We start from the raw sequence: 26,078 nt of genomic DNA on the forward strand, positions 1-26,078 counted from the left end.
CCATCTGAATCTCTCTCATTAACTTGTTTGGGACAGAAAATGGAATTCAAAGGCATGTTTTGGTTTTTTTTTTTAAAGACTATGGTATCATGGCAAAAGCTAGTTTGATATAGCATACATACTTTTTGTTCTACAGTTCTTTTTGCTCTTTACACCATATCTCTGATAGGGCTGTAGTACAGATGAGAGAATACTGGACTGGAAGTAAGAAGACCTGTGCTAAAAACCTCACTGCCATTTTCAAACTATATGACTTTAAATATGTCACATAATGTCTATGGCTTCCGTTTTATACATCATTTTATACACATCTTTTTTTTAAGATTTTATTTATTTATTTGACTGAGAGAGACACAGCGAGAAAGGGAACACAAGCAGGGGGAGCGGGAGAGGGAGAAGAAGGCTTCCTGCAGAGCAGGGAGCCCGGTGTGGGGCCCGATCTCAGGACCCTAGGATCACAACTGAGCCGAAGGCAGACGCCCAATGACTAAGCCACCCAGGCGCCCCATATCTTCTCTTATTTTATAAGGTAGGGAAAAAACTTAAAGCCAATACTATTCCTATATCTTAGGTAGGAAAATACATACATGACCAAAATAACTTTAAAATCATATGATTGGGGCGCCTGGGTGGCTCAGTTAAACGTCGGCCTTCAGCTCAGGTCATGATCCCAGGGTCCTGGGATTGAGTCCCACATCAGGCTCCCTGCTGGGTGGGGAGTCTGCTTCTCCCCCTCTCTTTGCCCCTCCCCACCACTCCTGCTCTCTCTCTCTCTCAAATAAATAAATCTTTAAGTTTTTTTTTAATTTAAAAAAATCGTATGATTAAATAATCACTGTTTAAGATGGGACCATGATGTCTATCTCCTGATTTCTACTGGCATTCTTTCCTCTCCAGTATACTATCTTAAACTATATTAACAGAGACACACTGCTTACATGTATCACCTTATTTATAGGCTTACATGCCAAAAATGACCAGAAATTAACTATGTTTTATCTACTTATCAACAAAAATGAAAACCAAATGTATCAAAACCCCTAAAACATAACTCATGTTATAAAGGCATAACATGTGAAGGTATTTTAAAAACAAACAAAAAAGGGCAAATAATAATGACAGATGACAAGAAGAGGAATACAAATCCATAATACAAATATTTGGTCCACCAATTCTATTTCTTGGAATTATACTAAGGGCATAATACAAGTATACAAAGATGAATGTAAAAAACATTCACTGTAGCACCATTTACAACCATAAAAATTATAAACTTAAATGTTAAAAGACAAAAAGTGGGGAGGGGGGAATGGTTGAATAAATTATGGCACATCTCTCATGGCATACAATGTAGCTTTGAAAATTACAAAGTGCTGGGACGCCTGGGTGGTTGTCAGTCGACCGTCTGCCTTCAGCTCAGGTCAGGATCCCAGGGTCCAGGGATCGAGTCCTGCATTGGGCTCCTTGCTCAGTTGGGAGCCTGCTTCTCCATCTGCCTCCACTCCCCATTTGTGCTCTCTCTCTGACAAATAAAATCTTTAAAAAAAAAAAAAAGGAAAAGAACGGAAAAAAAATTCTGAAGTGCTAAAACAAGCCCCTCTTTCAAGAACACATTAGAATATTGGGATAAAGGGCAAATGTGGTTTGAAAAAACATTCTAAAGTTATCATTGCTTTGATTTGCTTTTAGAAGTAATTTATTTTTGAAATTTCATTAAACACGAAAGTAGAATGAGATTTTTGTGTTTATCAAAGGAATTTTTTAAATGATATCTACTCAAACATCAAAGATCATATCCTTTTCTGAAGTCTTCCCCAATCCAAGCCAAGCTGGAAGCTCCCTCCACTGTTTCCCAAATCACTTTCAATATCTTTGTTACTGGAGCCATTACCCTGTACTGTCTGTCTTCTTTATGAGACTAAGTTCCTTGAGGACAAAGACTAGGTCTTAAGCAGTTTCGTACTCCTGATACTTATAACAGGTCCCAGCACACAGCAGACCCTCTATAAAACGCTTGTTGAACATCTACATTCAAACTCTACTTTTCCACTTATTAGATACACAACCTTAGTCCTCCTTAGACAAACCTCTCTCAGCCTCAGTTTTCTTTTTAGAAACAATGGGAACCATGACCTATTTTATATCATTGTGCGAGGGATTAAAGACCTCTGTATAAACATATTTGACCTGCCTGGTATATAGATGGCATGCAAATAATGCTACTTTGCTTTTTTTCTGATGACAGGGTATCATAAAAAAATTAGAGAGGTGTCTGGGTGGCTCAGTCTGGTAAGTGTCTGACTTCAGCTCAGGTCATGATCTCAGGGTCCTGGGATCAAGCCTCGCGTCGTACTCCCTGCTCAGCGCAGGGTCTGCTTCTCCCTCTACCCCTCCCCCCACTTGTGCTCACATGCGCTCTCTCAAATAAATAAAATCTTAAAAAAAAATTTAGAGAAATTCATCTACTTAAAGAGAAAATTTCAGCTGAATGAATTGTACAGACCATAATCTTGCAGAAATTTAAATTGTTTCCAGCTGTACTTGTTAGGGAACATAATAAAACCACTAATTATTCCAAAGGTAAAGGGTCTTCTTCTCTATTTCAGACAGCTGTGAGTACAGATAATATAGATCAGTGGTTCTCAAGCTTTAGCATACATCAGAATCACCAAGAAGGCTTGTTAAGGCACAGAATGCTGGACCCTACCCCAAGGTTTCAGGCTCAGTAGATTTGGGGAGAGGGCTCAGAATTTACATTGCTAATATCTCCCAGATGGGGTGCTGATGATACTGGCCCAGGGACCACACTTTGAGGATCATTTACACAGGTAATTCAGCAATCAAGTCCAAAATCTTTCCCAGGAATTCTTTCTGACACTACGGTACAGGTAATTCAGCAATCAAGTCCAAAATCTTTCCCAGGAATTCTTTCTGACACTACGGTACCTCTCTTTCTCTAGGGCTGTGGTTATAAAACCAATATAAACTAGAGCTGCTTGCAGCCTTCTTCCTTGACTACATAAAGAAAGCTACCTGTCTCAGAAGGAAAAGAGGTAAAGAAAAATAGAGCTGAGAAATAAGGAATAAAAGTGAGAGCCGCTGACAGTCATTTGAGCCCCTAAATCTCTACTAAATCAGACCCGACTAAATTATTCAATTACTTGGACCAATAACACTTTTTCCCCTTTAACCTGGGTTTCTGTCCCCTGTAACTATTAGAGCCCTAACTAAAACTGTGGGGAAGAGAAGGGATGAAGGCACAAAGTTCTAATAACACACAGTTGTCCATGACACTACTTGAAAGTGAAATAGCAAATTTTCAGATGAGTTTACATTTTAGCTCTAAATAGTTGCTTTCTTTTTTTTAAGATTTATTCATTTGAGAGAGAGAGAATCTTAAGTTGACTCCATGCAGAGCACAGAGCCTAATGCGGAGCTTGATCCTAAGACTCCAAGATCACGACCTGAGCAGAAATCAAGAATCAGACGCTCAACCGACTTAGATGCCCCTAACCTTATAGTCTGAAAGAAGCTACCGTATTTGATGGGTTTCTTGGAAACTCATTTCCTCACTAGAATTTGTGACCAAAACCCTTTCCACAGGTTTACACTTAAATTTCAATGGGTACCACAGGAAATGAGACCATTGTGCCTAAATCAATACCTAAACTCACTTAACTTTATTAGCTATAATTTACAGTAAAATCCCTAACTCTAGCCACACAGTGTCATAATTTATTTGGCCTATATCAACAACTAAAATGTATGATTTATTCCTCCATTCACTTATTGAGTCTCTATTACATAAAGATACCATGATAAATATGTCCAGCAGGTAGAAGTTCACAAGACAAACAACCATACTTAGAAGCCATCTACACTGAGAAGACAACTGAAGCCAGGAAACTGGAGAGTCCGCCAAGGAACTGTTCTGCAAAGATCCTCAACCTGTTTTATAGATGAGCTTTGGCAGGGTTGGGGGGAGGGGTGACCTATAAAGTTCCCAAAGTGCAGTTAAAGTTTAACAGACAGGTGTATTTTTCTGGTAAGAGGGGTCATGGCTTATATTAAATTCTGAAAGGAGGACAAGACTCAAAAAAGGGTTAAGAACTACTGATATAAGGAGAGGAAATATCAAGAAGAGAGCTATGAGGAATACTTATATTCGGGACCTGAGTGCCTCAGCTGTTGGGCATCCGACTCTTGATTTTGGCTCAGGTCATGATCTCAGGGTCCTGAGATCGAGCCCCTCACTCAGCAGGGAGTCTGCTTGAGATTCTTTCCCTCTGCCCTCCCCCTGCTTGCCCTCTCAAATAAATCTTTAAAAAAAAAAGGAATACTTGAGAAATCGAAAGGCATCTACCAATTACTAGGTACCTATGAGAATTATGCTGTGCACATTACATATCATATTACATTTAATCCTGATAATAATCTTGTGAGAGGTGTATCAGTAGCTCAATTTTACAGATAAGAAAACTGAGGCACAGAGAAATCAGGTGACCTGACCAAGGCTAAGTAGCTATCCAAACCACCATACTATACTGGAAGGTAAGATGAAACAACAAAGAACTTGGGGCTATCATTTCAAGTCCAATGTTCATCTTTCCTTCGGAGCAAAATCTCTGAGAACTAACTGTTCAGGTCAAGAACATAAACTTTGGAGACATCACTTCAAAAAAAATTATTTAAGTTAATTTACTTAAATTAAGACATTAAATTTTTAAGTAATCAAATTATTTCTGAGGTTGTATAATCTGGAATCTTGGCAATTTGGCAGACCCTATTAATGCCATCATAAAATTAAGTTTTAGTACAAAGCATTCATTCTAGGGGGGGAAAAGTCCCTTAAGGATGAAGGTTGGGATAAGGGCCAGTTTTAGTGTCTGCAACTGTTCTTCAACAAAAGTTCAAAATGAAAAAACAGGAGTGCCAATAATCAGGGCCAATGAAATATGGCAAAGCTGCTTAAATTAGCCTTCTTTTCACCAATACTTATAAAATTCTGGCTCCTAGCCTAACAAAAATCTTTAAAATATTTACCACTTATTATCTGTATAAGCCAAGAAGAGTCACAAATTCTTATTGGGATCTTTTGCCCCTTCTAATTGCTTAGCAACATTAGCAGCAACTTTCTCAGCAAGGAGATCTTAACATATTTTAAAGTGGGGTTTCAGAACAATGTAACATGCCAAAGGTAAGAAGCAGGGGTTAATCATTCACAGGGGGATTAAAGGTAGAGCCACACAAGACGCTAGATGTCTTCTGCAAGCAAGGCATAGTGGTTTTGGTATTTTTGTTATTGTTTGTTTTTTTATGTCTCAACTGTCCTCTTCTTAAAGCAGAAACATCAAAATACTTTATTGTTGAAGACAATGCCAGTGAAATGAGTTCTAGCATGGATAAATGGATATAGATGCAGCTAGAAAAGAAGATATTTAACATAGCTGTTTTTCTCTACATGGAACTAGAACCTAAAATGAAACTGATGTAGACTTCATGTGGGAATGGAAACTAGTATAGCCTTTTTTTAATACAACTTGGCAATATCCATCTAAACACATTTAAATGAACATATATCTAGGAATGTATCAAACAGAAATCATCAGACCAATCTGATAATTTATGGTGTATCTATACCGCTGGTTCCCAAGCCTTAGCATACATCAGAATCACCTACAGAGCTTGTAGGACCATAGACTGCTGGGCCCCAACAGAAGAGTTTCTGATTCTGTAGGTCTGGGTAGAGACCAAGAATTTGCATAAAGTTTTTCCAGGTAACACTGATACTGCTGCTCCAAAGACCACACTAAGAACCACTGATCTATACAATAGACTTCTATGAAGCCATTAAAAATGAAGTAGATCTATATTTATTGATATAATGTATAAATGCAGTACTGTGCTGGAAAACTGGCTCTGGATAGAATTAGGCAGAGAGAAGGAAGCCCTGATTTATACCATTTGCCCATTTCCATGGTGTAACTACTCCCACCATTGCTAACATCATTCTTTAATTACTGGTTCTGGTGAGCCAGTGCACACATGCCATCTAGAATAACATCTAAAACGATTAAGGTATAATTGTAATAGCAGTTATCTTTGAGTAGGATTACAGGAATTTTATTTTCTTTATGGTTTTCTATGTTTTCTCAAAAGTTTTACAACAAACATTTTTACTTTTATAATAAAAAGCTATTAACATTTTATTTTTTAGATTTTATTTATTTATTTGACAGAGAGAGAGAGCACAAGCAGAGGGAGTGGCAGGTAGAGGCAGAGGGAGAAGCAGGCTCCCCACTGAGCAGGGGGAGCCCGATGTGGGACTTGGTCCCAGGACCCTGGAATCATGAATTGAGCCGAAGGCAGTCGCTTAACCAACTGAGCCACCCAGACGCCCAAAGCCCATTTTATTTTAAAAAATAAAATGAAGTTATCACTTTAGATGAGTTCTTTATAGTTGAAATTTAGCAGCCCTTCTATCGAAGAGACAAGGCTATTTAAATACAGGTCTATCCACTCTTCCACTATCCTTTGTTAACCAGGCCTTGACAAAGTAAGAAAAGAGAGAGAGAAAGAATAAAGCCTAACTGGGAAGTCTTTAAACTCTAGCCATGGAACATGGAGGGCTAGATGTTGTCTTTATAAAATGAAGCATTAACAGCTGTCCTAGAATCCAAGCAGAAAATAAACTGAGACAGCCTCAACTTGCTATTATAAATCCAGTTTCACAAAGGGAGCAAAAGCATAATCCCTCTAGCCTTGCCTCATCAAAATGTAGGCTTAGGCTTGATTAACAGTTCACCAAAGCATTGTTAATGAGAAAAACAAAAGCAAAAACAAAAATAGCATATATGTCCCACAATATAAGATTAAATAACTTAAAGCCATAAAATGAAATGATATGCATCCATTACATGGTAATGTAGATACATTTCCACAATACAGAAAAATGGTCATAAATCAATGTGAAATGAAAAGTGTACATTACAAAAAATAGCATACACAGGTATGTGATTCTATTAACAAAAATATATATTTGTGTGTATGAATTTGTATGTGTATGAATATTTAAAGACCAGAAAGATACAGCCAATGTTAATAGCCATTATCTCTAGATTAGGATATTACAGATGATCTGAATTTTAAAAAATATCTACAACAAAAAGTAAAACGACAAGAAAAAAAGAAAAGAAACAAATTTTAAAAATATCTACAACAAATATGTTTTATTTGGTTAATATTTTTAGTCAATATGCAGGGAAAACCCAAATGGTTCAATAAATAGATGCCAAATCTCACTCAATCACAGAAATGTAAATTAAAACAAAACACTACTTGGGGCACCTGGGTGGCTCAGTCGGTTAAGCATCCGAATCTTGATTTCGGCTCAGGTTGTGATCTCAGGGTCCTGGGATCAAGCCCTGCACCAGGCTCCGCACTCAACACGAAGTCTGCTTGGGATTCTCTCTCCCCCTCTCCCTCAGTCTCTCCTCCCCCCACTCATGCTCTCTCTCTCTCTAAAATGGAAAAGAAAAACAAAACACTGCTTTATACCCATCAGACTGACAAGACTAAACAGATGGATAAGACCAAATGCTGGTGAAGATTTAAGGAAACAGGAACCCTAATACACTACTGGTAGGAGCATAAACTGGGCAACCATTCTGGAAAACAATCTGGCAATATTAAGTGAAATTAAGTATGTGTATGGACCATATGTCAGTAATTCCTTTCCTCAGTATATACCACAGGGAAGCCATTGCATAATTCAATAGGGAATATGTATAAGGAAATGCATAAATGTACTATTTGTGTTAGCAGTTTCCAAGCCACACCTAAAGATGCATTAAAGAAATAAGTAAATAAAATGTAGAAATCCATATACAATGGAATATTATACAACAGGCAGTAGTTATACACCAGGTTTTAAATATGTTTAAGTCTTGGGGCACATGAGTAGCTCAGTTGTTTAAGTGTCCCACTCTTGATCTCGGCCCAGGTCTTGATCTCGGCCCAGGTCTTGCTCTTAGGGTTGTGAGTTTAAGCCCTGCATTGGGCTCCACACTGGGAGTGGAGCCTACTAAATAAATAAATAAACAAGTTTAAATCTTAAGATAGTGTTGAGCAAAAAAGAGTAAGTAAGATTCACAACACAATACCGTTATGCCAAAGCCCAAAATTTAAGCCAAGTTTTATCTTACATAACCAAAAGCTCACCTTCACAACTAAATTTAAAAGTCTTTTTGTTGGGATGCCTGGCTGGCTCATTCAGTGGAGCATGTGACTCTTGATCTTGGGGTTGTAAATTCAAGCCCTACATTAGGTGTACAGATTACTTAAAAATAAAACTCTTTATTATAAAAAAAAAAAAAAGTCTTGTTTTCCCCAGAAACACAGTCTGGTTTCTGCAGCTGATTTTTTGGGACAGATGAAAAATTTTCACTACTAATCAATAATATCCCTTTTACTACAAATAAAGTAAACCTCAAATAAATTTCTAAAGTAAGTTCAATGACTGACTCCCTACCTATTATATGGATCCCAAATTACAGAAATCATAACTAAAAATAGCAGGAACAGATGCTTTTTACTGAGAGCTTACATGGTGCCACATTGTACATATATAATCTTTAATGCTTCAAACAATCCTGAGAGGTAAACACTGCAGGTTAATAAACCATCTCAGAGAGATTACATGATTTGCCTAAGACCATACATTTATTGTGTAGTGGAACTAGGAATCAAATCAAGTCTATTGACTATGAAGTCCATGCTCTTCTACTCTAGCACATCTACCCACCAATTATAGTAATATCTCCTTGTCACACCACCAATGCAGCAGGCACTATATTAAGTACTTTATATGAATTATCTCCTTCCAGCTTCACAATTACCTAAAAGTCAGGTATTATTAACGCCATTTCACATATGAGAAAACAGACGCTTATATATTCAAAAACCTGCCCAAGGTCCCAAAATTCAAGCTAAAGTTTACCTTGTATAACCAAAAAGCTCACTTTCACAACTAAATTTAAAATTCCTTTTGTTTCCGGGTGCCTGGGTGGCTCAGTTGGTTAAGCAACTGCCTTCGGCTCAGGTCATGATCCTGGCGTCCCGGGATCGAGTTCCGCATCAGGCTCCCTGCTGAGCAGGGAGTCTGCTTCTCCCTCTGACCCTCCCCCCTTTCATGCTCTATCTCATTCTCTCTCTCAAATAAATAAATAAATATATTTTTTTAAATTCCTTTTGTTTCCTACAGTACCCAGTAAGATGTTACTATGTAACTGTAAAGCACCGATGTGCTGAATATCACACTGATGTCAGATGAATTTCTGAAATAAAACGAATGCAATCATATAATTGTGACAGATGCTGTTAACTGGCTGCCCAAAAAGCCATTCTCAAATCCTTTCTTCCTCCTTGTATCTCACTATAGAGGCCAAAAGGCTACTTACAGTTAGAAGTAACCATAGGACCCAATTTTGGTCCAGGAGACATTAGAAGTAACCTGCTAGAAACACTAATAGGAAAGCTTTTGCTTGGCCTGGACCTTTTGCCTTCCTCCTTAAATGTGGGTGGAAGGCTGGAGTTGTAGCTATCTCAGGACCATGAAGGCCAAGCAAATCACAAAGATATGGGCCCCAACATTGTTGAGCCACTGAAGCAACATGAGCAACTGCCTACACTTCCAGACTTATGTAAGAAAACCTTTCTTTGTTTAAGCCTTGTAGCCAGGTTTTCAATTACTTTACAGTTGGATACAATCCTTACACATCACCATTATCAAAAACTACTGCAACTGTAATTGTAACTTCCTGACTAATGACTAAAACCAAAGTTACATGCTAGTCCTAAATCAGTCTGACAAAATTATAATCTCTTGATAAGGACTATTCTGAGTATCTGCTCAGACAGCTTTAGGAAATCTGAGCTGGGGGAAGAGTGACAGAAAACAAGAATACAGAATCAGGAAGCTCCCTGGGCTCTGAATTGCACACATGATAGGAGCTCAAACCCTCAAAACTATCACCAAGAGTGCATCATCAGGAGGGCCATCTCCTCAAACAGTAACTTAAGCCTTCAGGAGTCAACTTCAAAAAAAAAGCCCTGGAACATTAAGACTACTGTCCCCCTCAAGTTCATACTGCTAGTATTCTTAGGTATGATAATGGTATTAGAATTATATAGAAAAATAATTTGCTTTTATTAAATGTTTATTAAAGTATAATGTCTTTTTTTTTTAGAAGATAAACTAAGTACTTAGGGGTGAAGTATGCTCATGCCTGCAATGTTCTTTCAAGTGGTTCACAGATAAGAGAATATGCACATATTAGAATATATATATAAAGCAAGTATGGCAAAACATTTAAGTTATTGAATTATCAGTTGGAGATATACAGATGATCAATGTACTATTCTTTCAACATTCTTATATATTTGAAATGTTCGTAATAAAAGTTGGTGTTAATGTTAGCTTCCTGGCTTGAGTATTAATGCTGAACTATGTAAAATATAACCACAGGGGAAAACTGGGTAAAAGTCACACTGGACCTCTCTATCTTCTTTTTACAAATTCCTATGAATCTAAAATTGTATCAAAATAAAATGTTAAAACAAAAGTGTTGGGAAGACTTCCCATTTTGTAATAGAGTAAACAAACACCTCCATTTATCTCTCAATGAACTACACTATAAAACCTGAATGGAGGGACGCCTGGGTGGCTCAGTCGGTTAAGTGGCTGCCTTTGGCCTGGGTCATGATCCCAGGGTCCTGGGATTAAGTCCCACTTCGGGCTCCTTGCAGGGAGCCTGCTTCTCCCTCTCTCCCCCTCTGCTTGTGCTCTGTCAAATAAATAAAATCTCTAAAAAAAAAAAAAAAAAACGGATGGAATGCATGAACAGCTACTAGAAGACCCTGAAAAGTATTACAGGTAGATCTGGGAAGAGCACCAGAATTCAAAGTATCACTGAACCTGCTGAGTTTACCATTTTTTCCCCTCTAGTATTTCCCAGCCTAAACACAACACAATCCAAAACTCCTAAGTGAGCACTATGGCGCAGGTGGAAAGAAATACAGGAGAAGCCCTCTAGCCCTGGCTCAAAGCTAGGAAAGGGAACTTCTAAGCTCAGAAAAAGATGGGGCGCCTGGGTGGCTCAGGCGGTTAAGCACCTGCCTCTGGCTCAGGTGATGATCCCAGGGTCCTGGGATGGAGCCCACATTGGGCTCCCTGCTGAACAAGGAGCCTGCTTCCCACTCTCCCTCTGCCTGCCACTCCCCTTGCTTGTGCATGCTCTCTCTCGCTCTCGCTCTCTGTCAAATAAATAAAGTCTTTAATAAGATAAAGCTCAGAAAAAGAGGGGTGAATCCCTTGGGAATTTATTCCCTCTTTCTCCCCATCCTCTCATGTTCCAGTCCCCCAAGGTCTTCTGTGGTGGATACAGCAGCAGCAGCAAGAGCATCTGAAAACAGAAAGCCTCCAGGGGCGAAAATTCCAAGGGGCACTCTTGCCTTCAAGTGGGCAGACCAAACTCCTTTTTTTTTTCCTTTTCTCTATGTCCTCAGGGAAGTGACTCCATAAAGTTGTTATGAACTCCTGAGCTCACCCTCAACCTGTGTAGGTATGGACCTAAAGTAACTAACATAACAAAAAAATTGAAAACTGAGATAATGGGTAGACCTCCATCCAGAAGGCATCACTCTCAAAGTCATGCAAGTTCCTCACCCACAAGGCTACTACTCATTCACTTATATAAGTACTGGATGAATAAGGCCCCTTCTTTGTCCTTAAGGAGGTAGCAGTCCAGGAAAGGATGCAGACACACTAATAAATAACTGCAATTTAGTTTGAGAGCTGCTATATTAAAGGTACATACCAGATACAGAGTTATCGCAGAAAATGAAGCAATTAAATTGACTTGGATAAGCCAGGGAGCACTTCGGAGAACTGATTTAGCTGGAGCTTAAATGATATATCACAGTATCCCTAAAAGGCAAGGTGGGCAGGAAACAGCATTCTAGGCAATGGGAAGAGTTGGCAAAAGCTCAAAGGCAGAACATCATGTATTAAAGTAACTACAAGGAATTCGGTGAGAATAATCTAAAAGGTAGCACTGAGCTACAAGACTGAAATGTAGCTAGAAAACAGATAGGAAGTATGGGTCCATCAAGGTACAGCTCCTTAAACATCACATTAAGAAATTTACCTGTTTTCACAGGTAACAGAATATAATTATAAGTGGTATAATAGACCTGTAACTAAGGATAATTCTAGTTGTTTTCTGTTTTCTGACTATTCTGGAACAGTAACCTCCAAATTTTTTTGATCCCGTACTTTATTACTAAAAAAATTTGAGTATATCCCTCAATATATGTATATTTATATTACATTTAGACATATTATATTAAACATATGTATATATTAAATATACAAAGGAGAAAATGTTTAAATGATGAGATAGTGGCCCCTGGGTGGTATAATCTGTTAAGCATCTAACTCTTGGTTTTGGCTCAGGTCATGATCTCAGGGTTGTGAGATCGAGCCCTTGCATAAGGACTCCATGCTCTGCACAGAGTCTGCTTCAGATTCTCTCTCCCTCTCCCTTTACTCCTCCAACTCGTACTCTCTCTCTAAAATAAATAAATAAATTTTTGAAAAAAATGATGAGATGATAGATATAACAGCCAAAAAGTAGAAACAATCCAAATACCCATCAACTGATGAAGTAATTTTTAAAATTGGTATACCGAGGGGCACCTGGCTGGCTCAGTCAGTAGAGTAGATGACTCTTGATCTCAGGGTTTTAAGTTCAAGCCCCACACTGAGTGTAGAGATTACTTAAAAATAAAATCTTCAAAAAGTAAATAAAATTTGGTATAACTATACAATGGAATATTCAATAATAAAAAGGAACAATGCTGGGATACCTAGGTGGCTCAGTTGGTTAAGTGTCCGACTCTTGATCTCAGCTCAGGTCATGATCTCAGGCTTCATGCTGGGCATGGAACCTGCTTAAGATTCTCTCTCTCCCTCACCCTCTGCCCCCTCTTTCCTTCTCTCTCTCTCTACAAAAAAAAAGGAAATTCTGACATGTACTACATCAAATGTCCTCAAGGACATCACAGTGAAATAAGCCAGTCACAAAAAAAAATTCTGTATGATTCCATTTATATGAGGTACCTACAGTTGTCAAATTCATAGACAGAAATAGAATCCTGGTTCCCAGGGATTACAGGGATGGGAGAATAAGGGAGGGTTGTTTAACAGATATAGAGTTTCAGTTTTATAAGATGAAAAGTTCTGGAGATTGGTTGTTCAACAATGTGAATATACTTATTAATATTACTGAACTGTACACTAAAAAATAGTTAATACGGTAAATTTTATGTTATGCCAATCAACTTCCTTACCATAAATTTTAAACACTTTTGTTAAACATTTCAAACATAAAAGGTGTTATATTTTTTAATAATGGGGGTGGGGAATTCAAGAGAAGAAAGTCACACAACTTCTATTTTGCCAAAAATCTGTGTAAGCATGAACTGAATGCCATTTTTCAACTGAGAGTCATTATAATTTTAGAAATCAGAATAAGTAATGGGGCGCCTGGGTGGCTCAGTCATTAAGCGTCTGCCTTCAGCTCAGGTCATGATCCCAGGGTCCTGGGATCGAGCCCCACATCAGGCTCCCTGCTTCAGCAAGAAGCCTGCTTCTCTCTCTCCCACTCCCCCTGCTTGTGTTCTCTCTCTGGCTCTCTCTGTCAAATAAATAAATAAAATCTTTAAAAAAAAAAAAAAGAAATCAGAATAAGGATAACCACTAACCCCAAAGAAATATAATTTCTGCCTTCCACAATTATTCAAAAATCTTTTTTGTATTTTAAAAAAATATTTACATAGTCATTCATCTTTTTAAAGATTTTATTTGAGAGCAAGCGAGCAAGCACGAGCCGGGGTGGCGGGGGCCGGGGGGGGGGGGCAGAAGGAAAGGAAGAAACAGACTCCTGGCTGAGTGAGCAGGGAGCCCAATGTGGGGCTCGATCCCAGGACCCCAAGATCATGACCCAAGTCAAAGGCAGGTGCCCAACTGACTGAGCCACCCAGGCGCCCCAATAGTCATTCATCTTCACCAGAGAACCTTATCATTTACCTCCCTCCATGAATTGAGTGCCACAGAGTAAACACCAGCATATCTGCAATTTCTATAGGATGTTTTTAGAAGTTTTTATTGTTGTTTGTTTTAGCTTCAGTCAGAAAGCAGTATTTCACTCACTCAAGGGATTTTTATCCCCTCAGGCATAGGCCTTACGGAATGAAGGCAAGATAAACCTGTAAAAGATGTTATCAGCAATTTACCTACTCAAGACTTCTTAAAAGCAGAAGTGGGCTGTAAAAATGCTTAAAACAAAACAAAAAGAAAGGCAAGTTAATGCTTACAGGCTTTATATATGTTTGTATATATACACATGTATTTGTTATAGTTGTTATTTAAGACATAATATTTTACACTACTCATTATTCCCAATCTATGTCTACTGGAAAACATGTTTTTAAATGAAAAAAAAAATTAAAACAGCTTTCCCAATTATTATACCTTTGAACTAAAATATATTGTTTCATAAACTCAGTCAATTCTGATTATTCACAGTTAAGGGCAAACTTCTGATATTACCTCTATTGTCACAAGAGCTGGTTCAGTCATTTTCCACTGTAAGATATCTGTGAGTAGTTGGGAAATAGAACTGAATCACCTCTGCCATATTAGGCTCATATTTAGACAGCAAAAAAAAATTTCTGGGCCTAAGAGATGAGAGTGTGTGTGTGTGTGTGTGTGTGTGTGTGTATACACACATACATACTGGTATATATTAATTATAGCTTATTATATAGCTTATTTCCCACCTATAGTGAATGGACCAACATCTCCAAGTATACTTAGAGGATTACCTAAAAATATTATCCCATTACATCCAGAAATTAAATACTAGCTACACTGAAACCTGCCAAAGGCAATTCATATAATCAGTGAGTTAAGTGTGATCAATAATACAACCAAACAAGGGCATCTGGGTGGCTCAGTCAGTTAAGCAACCAACTCTTGATTTCAACTCAAGTCATGATCTCAGGGTCCTGAGATTGAGCTCCAAGTTGGGCACCCTGCTCAGCAGGGAGTCTGCCTGAGATTCTCCCCCTCTGCTCCTCCCCCACTCATGCTCTCTCTCTCAAATAAATCTTTTTTTCAAGATTTTATTTATTTATCTGACAGAAAGAGACAATGGGAGAGAAGGAACACAAGCAGGGGGAGAGGGAGAAGGAGAAGCAGGCTCCCCGCTGAGTGGAGAGCCCAATGCAGGACTCGATCCCAGGACCCTGGGATCTTGACCTGAGCCGAAGGCAGATGCTTAATGACTGAGCCACCCAGGCGCCCCAAGTAAGTCTTTTTTTAAAATAACAATACAACCAAATATTCTACAACTTTGAAAGTTTTCTTGTTCCACTGAAATTTTTCAATATTTACCAGAAATTTAGCAGGTAAAATTGTACAATCCTAAAAATGATTACATAGTTTTCCTTAAAATAAGCAGATAGACAAAACAAACTTGATGCATACAGTAACAATGACACTACTTTCTCACATCTATCCTATTAGAAACCAGTTTCCCAAATAATTCTCCAATAATCAAAATAAGAAAAAAAAGTAGATTTTAAACTAAAATAAAAGCATTTTTTCAAAAACAAAAAATCCAAACTACAAATCTTATTTTGCATCTTGCTTACAAATTTTTTTTTTTTAAAGATTTTATTTATTTATTGGACAGAGAGAGACAGCGAGAGCAGGAACACAAGCAGGGGGAGTGGGAGAGGGAGAAGCAGGCTTCCTGCTGAGCAGGGAGCCCAATGTGGGACTCGATCCCAGGACCCTGGGATCATGACCTGAGCCGAAGGCAGACACTTAACGACTGAGCCACCCAGGTGCCCCTTGCTTACAAATTTTTGTCTCCATTTTTCAGTTTGCTGCTTTACTGATACAAAAGAAAATTCAAAATCTATTTCACCTCTTCCTGCTTAGACACCTTATTTTCAGCATCATATTCTACTTAGACAGGAAAAGCACACAAAATTCTTACTGGACTCATACACTATAATTTTCTGTCAATATTCCTCTTTTTATATATTATACACATTATTTATACTCTTATCTTAACAGTAATACAAACTGAGGGCGCCTGGGTGGCTCAGTTGGTTAAGCGACTGCCTTCGGCTCAGGTCATGATCCCAGAGTCCCAGGATCGAGTCCCACATCAGACTCCCCGCTCAATGGGGAGTCTGCTTCTCCCTCTGACCCTCTCCCCTCTCATGCTCTCTCTCACTCTCTCTCAAATAAATAAAATCTTTTTTAAAAATAAAAATAAATAAGTAATACAAACTGTGGCACATTACATTCTCCAAAGATGGCCCAATGGCAGATTCCAACCCATGTGCTCTTCTTCTAATGAGATGCTGATACTCCTCCCTTCAAGTGGTGTGGTCTATGTCTACCCCACCTCTGAACCTAGGTGGACCTTTAGGACTACCTCAACCAACAGAAAAAAACAGAGTACCACTATGTGACTTCCGAAACCAAATCAAGTATGCCATGCAACTTCACCTTGCTCTCTTGGGATGCTCTTTCTTAGAACCTAGCCACCATGCTGTGAGGAAGCCAAGCAGCCAAAAGGAGAGGTCATGTGTAGGTGTTGTGGCTAACAGCCCAGGCTTCAGTCCCTACCAAAAGCTAGCATTAACCACCAGACACATACATGCGTGCCAAGCCTTCAAATGATTCCAGCGCCCAGCCATCAAGCTGCCCCCACCCTTCCAGCTACTTCATCTCAGGCCACATATTAACAGAGACAAGCTGTCCCCACTAAGCAGGTCTTATCCAAATTACAGATACATGAGCAAAATAAATGACTGGTATGTTTTAAACCACTAAGTTAGGGGTGGTTTGTTATGTAACAACAGATAACACAAGCTCATAAATACAATTTGGAAAAATACACAAAAAGAGAAAAAAGAAAACTTTTAATTACCCTAAGTTTCATCACTGTTAACATTTTGACACATATTTTACCATCAAGAAAATATTTTGCCCTACTCAAGATTCCAAATGCCTTGTTTTTACCAGGATAAAAGGCTATATTTTTAAAGGCAGCCAACTGCTTTCATCTAACAAGAAATAGGAAGGAAAAACATTAGCATTCATTCTACTTATCTTCACTATCTCTTTCACATACCTGTCCTTAGTGAGGGGTCTGAGGATGGCTGGTACACCAATATTCCAATCTATGGATGTGAATCAAGATCTTGGGTCGCAACAGCAGCTACACTGGACCTCCTCCCTGGAAGTGGTTGCTGAAGCTCCAAATCTGAAATTTTTAAGGAAAGAAAATGCTAAATATAAAACATTTTTTTTTTAAGATTTTATTTATCTCAGAGAGACAGAAAGTATGTGCGAGAGAGAGCAAGCACAAGCAGGGGGAGGGGCAGAAGGAGAGAGAGAAGCAGTTCGATCCCAGGACCCCAAGATCATGACCTGAGCTGAAGTCAGCCACTTAAGACTGAGCCACCCAGGCACCCCCCAACCCTTCCTTTCAATCATTTATAATTCCATCTTTGCGACTGAATGGGGGCTGGTAGAATGGGTTAAGATTACATGTAAGTAATGCACAGGTTTTACTGAAAGTGGAGTTAGGTAATGTGGATTCAAGTCCCAGCTCTACTTCTTACTAGATGATTATATGATCTATATGATTATAAGATCATTATATGATCTTACTTAAGGAACAAATTCTCTGGGCCTAAGTGTCACCATGTGATGAAGACTAAGGTGACTGGATCAAAATTTTGGGCTGGTAGTCAGAAGACCTGGGTTCCAAACTCACTTATTCTGCCTTGCTGTAAGAACTTTGATACTTCTCTGAGGTCAGATACATCATCTCTAAAAGAAAAGGGTTGCATTAGATAATGGTTCCTGAAATATAATCTTTAAATACATGCCAGCCATGACCAAAAATGGGTGTAAAGTTACCAATTGTGCTTACTCTGAGACTGTCCTTCCTACTTTTTCTGGTATTAAAATGGCTTCTTTTATGAGACAATGTGATAGACAGTACTAGTTGTTTTATAAATAATCAAAATCAAAAGCTGTAGCCCTATGTAAGCAATATAGAATTCTTTTTAGAAATTCTAGTGCCTCTATGATTTCCATGAGCTCTAAAATCCCCTCTGTTTCTAACATTCTATGTATCCATTTGCTACTCAACTAGTATTTTTTGGGTACCTAACATGTGACAGGCACTCTACTAGTTGCTAGGGGAGCCCAAAAATAAATAAGATTAGTCCCTGCTCTAAAAAGTCTCCCAATCTAATAGGAAAGCAGATACATAAACCCCAAAGACAATATAACGAGTTAAGTTTTCTAATAGAGACTTTGCACCTTATAAGAGGTAAAACAGTGGAATGAATTTCTAAATTAAGTAGGAGTTTATTTTTCTTTTTTTTTTAAGATTTTTTTTTTTTTTAAGTAATCTCTATACCCAACATGGAGCTTAAACAACCCGGAGATCAAGAGTTGCACGCTCCACCGACTGAGCCAGTCAGGCGCCTCAAATTAAGTAGGATTTTAAAGTGAGTTTTATAGTTGTATAAGGAATTACTTAACCTCTTTAAATTTCAATTTCCTGATTTGCAAAAAATAGGAATGATTACAGATAAGAGTTGCAGTAAATAGATAAGATATTAAAAACAAAGGCCAATCCACCCAAAGTTTGGCTTATAGACTTTCCAGAAGACAAATTAAAAATTTAACATGTAGGGATGCCTGGCTGGCTCAGTTGGTTAGGCATCTGCCTTAGGGTCGAGTCATGATCCCAGGGTCCTGGGATCTAGTTCCACTTCGGGCTCCTTGCTCCGCAGGAAGCCTGCTTCTCCTCTGCCTCTCCCCCTCCTTGTGCTCTCCTTCTCTGTCTCTGACAAATAAATAAATATTTTTTTAAAAATGATCATGTATTAATGATCCAGCACAAAAGGGATCATTTACAACACTGACTTATACTCAGGGGTATCTTTCTCCATTAACCTCTGAACAACTGAAGGGGTACAACCAAGTTTGCTCCATTTATATTCCTAGCACCTAGTGCAATTCCTTATAAATAGCAGGTATTAATAGTTTATTAGAAAAAAAGACTGAATGAATGGCTTCTTTTTGTATGAATTAAAGTTATAATAGCTGAAAGTAAAAATTCTTAAGTTTTCATTCAAAACTAATTTTAAGTATATATTTTAAGTACCCAACCTGTCATAACGGAACCTGAATATGCAGGCCTGTTTTAAAAATAGGGGCGCCTGGGTGGTTCAGATGGTTGAGCATCTGCCTTCGGCTCAGGTCATGATCTCCAGGCCCTAGGATCGAGCCCTGCAGCAGACTCCCAGCTTCTCCCCCACCCTCTGCCTCTCCCCCTGTTCATGCTCTCTGTATCTGTCTCAGATGAATAAAAAAATCTTCTAAAAAAATAATAAAATAAATAAAAAGCAAAATAAATTCACCAGACAATGCAGTAGTGGTGTTCCTGAATAAGAGCAGAAGCAGCTAACATTAATTAAACACTTTCTATGTGCCAAAAACTATTCTAAGAACTTTCATGGATTTCCAGGATTTCTCACTTAATCCTGACAAGAACCCTTATGAAATGAACTATTTATATGATTTTTTTAAAAGATTTTAATTATTTATTTGACAGAGAGAGACACAGCGAGAGAGGGAACACAAGCAGGGGGAGAGGGAGAGGGAGAAGCAGGCTTCCCGCCGAGCAGGGAGTCCGATGGGGGGCTCGATCCCAGGACCCTGGGATCATGACCTGAGCCGAAGACAGACGCTTAACAACTGAGCCACCCAGGTGCCCCGATATGATCATTTTATAATAAAGAAAGCTGGACACAGAAAAGTCAAGTTACTTCCAGTATCATGAAACTACTAAGAGGTAGGGTTAGGATTTTTAAAAAAAGAAAAAAGAAAAAATACAGCTGCATGACTCCAGAGCCCCCCTTTTTAACTTTTATTTAACTAAATAACTTTATTTAAAAAAAAAAAAAGGGGGGATGCATGGGTGGCTCACTCGGTTAGGCGTCTGCCTTCGGCTCAGGTCATGATCCCAGGGTCCTGGGATAGAGTCCCACCTCGGGCTCCCTGCTCCATGGGGAGCCGGCTTCTCCCTCTGCCTGCGGCTCCCCCTGCTTGTGCTCTCTCTCTGATAAATTAAAAAAAAGATTTTACCAGAACTAGGAGTATTTGCTTCTAATGATTTTAACAGAACAAGAAGTCCTTTAATATGTGCACTAAACACAAATACACAATACATTCCCTCCCCTTGAAGGCCCTACACACCAATGTGGTGGTATTATTAATAAGTGGTAACATGAATAAGTAATATCCTAATTTTATTTATTTTTATTTTTAAAATATTTTATTTATTTATTTGAGAGAGAGAGACAGAGATAGCAAGCAACAGGTAGGGAGGAGAGGGAGAAGCAGGCTCCCTGCTGAGCAGGAAGCCCGAGGCAGAGCTCGATCCCAGGACTCTGGGATCATGACCTAAGCCAAAGGCAGACGCTTAACCAGATGAGCCATCCAGGTGTCCCAAATTTTAAATTTCTAAAAACACAAATGGAAACACTAGCACTGTGAATTCACAACACTAAAAATGGCTGCTGGTTCCAAGATTTGGTTTGCCAAATTTTTCCCTACGGATAAATGTCCAATACCCACTGAACATTTTATACCACTCTAAGATTAAGAGTCTTCTGCTAATTCTATGAAGAAAAATGAACTCCCAGTTTAGTTTATGTTCCAAGCAGCTGTCCCCAGAGGAACAGATCGGAGAAGGGCAACTTAAGCACAACATTTAAGCTTTATTCAGACCTGGAAAACAAAGAAATCTGACATACTTTCCACATAGAATATGCCTATGGAAAAAAACTATATTATCTATTTTAAAAAAGTATTTATTTTTACATTTTTTTAAACTACAATAACTATGCCACTTAGAGTAAGCATAAAAAGGGGAGGAAATCTTTCCAATTACAAATTAATTCCTCCCAGTCAAAACTTAACTCATAAATTCTGTTTATCCGACTAGATATTTACTTTCATCATACCTGAAGATCTTCAACTCTTTCACTTCCTAGTATCTTTTCAAACATTTTAGACCCACCCACCATCCAATCTCAATTCTGAATGCCATTCAAAAAATAGGTGATTACCTCCTTAATACCCCCTCTTAATATGTGACCATTAACAGCTATTATAATTTCATTTCACCAAAGCCAAGTGTGGTGTGCTACTCACAACTCCAAGTCTGTGTTCCATAGCTCCAAAACATTCTTCTCAAAATGGTAGCACACTATTCTTTTCTCTTAATTATATACAAATTCCTTGCTACTCAAAATGTGTTTCACAGGGGTGCCTGGGTGGCTCAGTCGTTAAGCGTCTGCCTTCGGCTCAGGTCCTGATTCCAGGTGCTGGGATCGAGCCCCTCCCTGCTCGGCGGGAAGCCTGCTTCTCCCTCTTCCACCCCCCCTGCTTGTATTCCCTCTCTCGCTGTGTCTCTTTCTGTCAAATAAATAAATAAAATCTTTAAAAAATGTGTTTCACAGACTGGAAGCATCATCTCAGGTCCTACCTTAGATCTACTGAACAGAATCTACATTTTAACAAGAACTTTAGTTGATTCATACACAGAAAATTTTGAGAGTCACTGCCCTAATTCACTCATTCAGGGTCCCTTTCCTCCTGCTTCACAGTTTCTGAATTACAATTTGGCATATAAGGAATCAGATCCTTTTACTTTTGAGCATATTAAGACCTACCAAAATGAAGTGAGGAATCTTTAAATAAGATTAGTTTCTTGGGGCGCCCAGGTGGCTCAGTCGTTAAGCATCTGCCTTCGGCTCAGGTCGTGGTCCCAGGGTCCTGGGATGGACCCCGCATCGGGCTCCCTGCTCAGCAGGAAGCCTGCTTCTCCCTCTCCCACTCCCCCTGCTTGTTCCCTCTCTCACTGTCTCTCTCTCTGTCAAATAAATAAAATCTTAAAAAAAAAAAAAAGATTACAGTTTCTTCACAACCTTCTTTTCATAAAAGATTGTAAGTTCTATGAAGCCAGAGATTTCAATATATTCTCAAGACCAAAACAGTGCCAGGTGAATATTTGTAGAAGAAACAGAATAGATACCAGATGATTCCTAAAGTCCTCTGACTTTTAAATCTTTGGCTCTTCCATTTGCTAAATTCTAGTATTTAGTATCCATTCTAATGTCTAGTATCCATTTCCTAAATTCATTATCCATCCAAATTCTAGTATCTAGTATCCATTTTCTAAATTCAGTAAGCAAAATTCTATCTAAGGAAGGGAAGTTAAAATATGAGATCTAAATGTACAAAATAAAAAATATGCCACTTTAAATGACTTGGTCAAGGTCACTAGGCAGGTTCACTATTAAGTTCATAAGGCTCAAAAACATTTTTCATATCATTATATTATTTTTTTAAAGTTTTAATTTATTTATTCATTTTAAGTAATATTCCACACCCAGTGTGGGGCTCGAACTCATGACCCTGAGATCAAAAGTCACATGCTCTTTCGACTGAGCCAACCAGGTGCCCCAAAAATCATATTATTATTACTGTATTTTATTATTATATTTTAGGTCAAATGACAATACTTCCTCTATTTATACACTATCATCCAAGTAGCTAGCAAATGCAAATGTCCAGAAAAGTTGTACACTCAGAGCTTAAGGAAGTCTAAAATGTACACAATTGCTGGAAAGAATCTGTACATAAAAACTGAAGATTACATGGTATGATTAGTTTCTTCAAAGCCAGAAGAAATAAGTGCTTCCAAACTTTATTGCACCTATGTTGAAATAAAGGAAAGAAATGAAAGGGAAAGAAAAGTACAGAAAAGACAAAAAAAAAAAATTAGGGACCAGACATGGCAACAAGATAGAGAAAAGAACAGAAGTTAATAGTAATCAAAAGTCTCAAAGAATGTGATTTAGGGACTTAGAAAAGGCAAAAGCGGCTACAAAAGCAAAGAGCGGAATACCAACTGAAGCAGCATCCATTTCAGAAACTTCCAAAGATGACACAATGCAAGAAATTTTGAGGGGCACCTCAAACTGGTGCAGCCACTCTGGAAAACAGTATGGCAGTTCCTCAAAAAATTAAAAATAGAACTACCCTACTATAAAGCAATCCCACTAGTGGGTATTTACCCAAAGAATACAAGAACGCTAATACAAAGGGATATATGTACCCCTATGTTTATGTTTATAGCAGCATTATTTACCACAGCCAAGATATGAAAGCAACCCAAGTGTCCATCGATTGATGAATGGATAAAAAAAGACACACACACACACACACAGAGTATTATTCAGCCACAGAAAAGAATGAAATCTTGCCATTTGCAACAACATGGATGGAGCTAGAGAGTATAATGCTAAGCGAAGTAAGTCAGAGAAAAACAAATACCATATGATTTCACTCATATCTGGAATCTAAGAAACAATACAAAAGAGCAAAGGGGGAAGAAAGAGAGGGGGCAAACCAAGAAACAGTCTTAATTATAGAGAACAAAGTGATGGCTTCCAGAGGGGAAGGGAGAGGGGGGATGGGTTAAATAGGGGATGGGGATTAAGGAGTGCACTTGTCTTTTTTTTTTTAAGATTTTATTTATTTGACAGATATTTGACAGACATAGCGATAGAGGGAGCACAAGCAGGGGGGAGTGGGAGAGGGAGAAGCAGGCTTCCCACTGAGCAGGGTCCCAGGACCCTGGGACCATGACCTGAGCTGAAGGCAGATGCTTAACGACTAAGCCACCCAGGTGCCCCTGGAGTGCACTTGTCTTGACGAGCACAGGGTGATGTATGGAACTGTTGAATCACTATATTGTACACCTGAAACTAATATAACACTGTATGTTAACTGGAATTAAAATAAAAACCTATATAAAAAAATAGTACCAGATGTAAACGTAAATATTCTTCCTCTGAGGTTCAAATCATAGCTCAGTAAATTACAGTTTGCATACATATTTTAAATAGGCACCAAGTCAGAATTAAAACATGTAGCTTCTGTGTTTTTTACTAATTACTTAAGATGAAAGTCAAATTCCTATGTAAAATAACTCTCATACTCTTCAACAACACAATTCAAGCTATCTAGAATACAGCAAAGTAAAGAACCCAAATAAGAGGAAATATCTCAAATATCTGAATATGGACATCAGAAAGTCACCAGAAAACTGAAGAATAAACTACTGAGATCTGAGCCTTTGAGAATATACAGTTTATAGTCAAAATAAGTAAAAGGAGGAGCCAAGTCTGATATCAAAGTAAACATCAAAAATAGAAAGCTCCAACCAATCCTATCTTGTCCCTCACATCCTCTGAGAATGGTCTGACTCTGGCATAACTCAAATCTGGTTAGGGCATATCTAGGGAATTCATTCCATAAAGGAACGGCAGGTACTTAAGGGCTGAACCCAAATTTAGTCCTAGCTGAATCTTTATTGTGCTCAAGAACCAGGTGTTTCCAGGTGTGGGAGCAGTGTTCTATTTAGCAGGTGCACTCTCACCTCATGAGATGCTGCCCTCTGGCACACTGTAAGCAAAGGGAAGTCAGGTCAACACACTGCTCTCCACAAGAAACCAAGACAACTATTTTAAACTGTGAAAACATTTAGGTCACAATTAGCACTCAGAAAGAGAGAAATAAAATGGAAAAGATGAGTGCATCACATATATTAAGGATGAATACTGATCTACTGATCCTCATTTTTCTTTCAGCTCTATGCATGTATGGGGGGGTCACCATCAAAAATGTTTAAAATCTGGGGCACCTGGGTGGCTCAGTCAGTTAGGCAACCACCTTTGGCTTGGGTCATGATCCCAGGGTCCTGGGATCAAGCCCTGCATGGGGCTCCCTGCTCAGTGGGGAGTCTGCTTGTCCCTCCCCCTGCTCGTGCTTTGTCTCTCTCTCTCTCTAATAAATAAATAATATCTTGGGGTGCCTGGGTGGCTCAGATGGTTGGGTATCTGCCTTTGGCTCAGGTCATGATCCCAGCATCTTGGGATCAAGCTCCACATCAGGCTCCTGGCTCAGGGGGGAGCCTGCTTCTCCCTCTCCCTCTGCTTCTCCCCCTGCTCATGCTCTCTCTCTCTATCTCTGTGTCTCAAGTGAATAAATAAAATCTTTAGATAGATAGATGATAGATAGATAGATAGATAGATAGATAGATAGATAGATAGATAGAAAGAATCTTTTAAAAAATGTTTAAAGGGGTGCCTGGGTGGCTCAGTCGGTTAAGCATCTGCCTTTGGTTCACGTCCTGATCTCAAAGGTTTTGGTATCGAGCCCCACATCAGGCTCCCTCCTCAATGGGGAGCCTGCTTCTCCCTCTCTCTCTGCCCTTCCCTCCCCGGCTCATGCTCTCTCTCTCTTGCTCTCTCGCTCTCTCTCAAATAAATAAAATCTTTAAAAAAATAAAAATTAAAAATTAAAAAATGTTTAAAACTCACTGTTGTAATGTTTGTACATGTGCACCTGAAGATAAGCAAGAATGTTTGTAATACCAACAAAATGGAAAAAAAAATGTCCATCTTTAGGAGAAAAGACAAATTGTGGTACAGTCATACCACTAATATATACCTGAGAAAATAAATAATGGTTACACATATTGACATGGGTGAATCTTAAAAACATAATATTGATTAGCCAAAGCAAATAAGTATATGTAGCAAAACAAAACAAGAATATATGTGTACTATGATTCCATCTTTATAGCTAAAAAATAAGCAATACTAAATAATAAATTTTTGAAATACATACAAAAGTGGTAAACTTTAAGGAAGGAAACAATAAATAAACAAAACAAAACAAAAATTCTGAATAGTTTTATCCCTGGTGGAGAGACAGGTGAATGGAAATCAAGGAAAAACATACCAACAATATTGGTAATGTTCTATTCCTTAAC

The 26,078-nt window shown here is 38.5% G+C and overlaps 1 protein-coding gene across 21 annotated transcripts in view; it reads right to left on the reverse strand.

Moving 5' to 3' along the window:
- Positions 1-26,078, reverse strand: part of NUMB (NUMB endocytic adaptor protein) — a 175,358-nt gene that overhangs the window by 120,605 nt on the left and 28,675 nt on the right. For 15 of the 21 annotated variants that reach the window (XM_073895499.1, XM_073895495.1, XM_073895494.1 and 12 more), the window contains one exon: positions 17,277-17,408. The exons of 4 other annotated variants lie outside the window; for them this stretch is intronic. The gene's annotated coding sequence lies outside the window, so the exon portion shown is untranslated. Of the gene's footprint in view, positions 1-14,149; positions 14,329-17,276; positions 17,409-17,924; positions 17,946-26,078 lie in introns of those variants that run through there. 2 more of the 21 variants (XM_073895493.1, XM_073895487.1) reach the window with 2 other exon arrangements.

This window comes from Callorhinus ursinus, unplaced genomic scaffold (genome assembly GCF_003265705.2).
Source record: "Callorhinus ursinus isolate GAN/ISIS: 27379988/994484 unplaced genomic scaffold, GSC_fseal_2.0 scaffold8, whole genome shotgun sequence".
Taxonomy (NCBI): domain Eukaryota; kingdom Metazoa; phylum Chordata; class Mammalia; order Carnivora; family Otariidae; genus Callorhinus; species Callorhinus ursinus.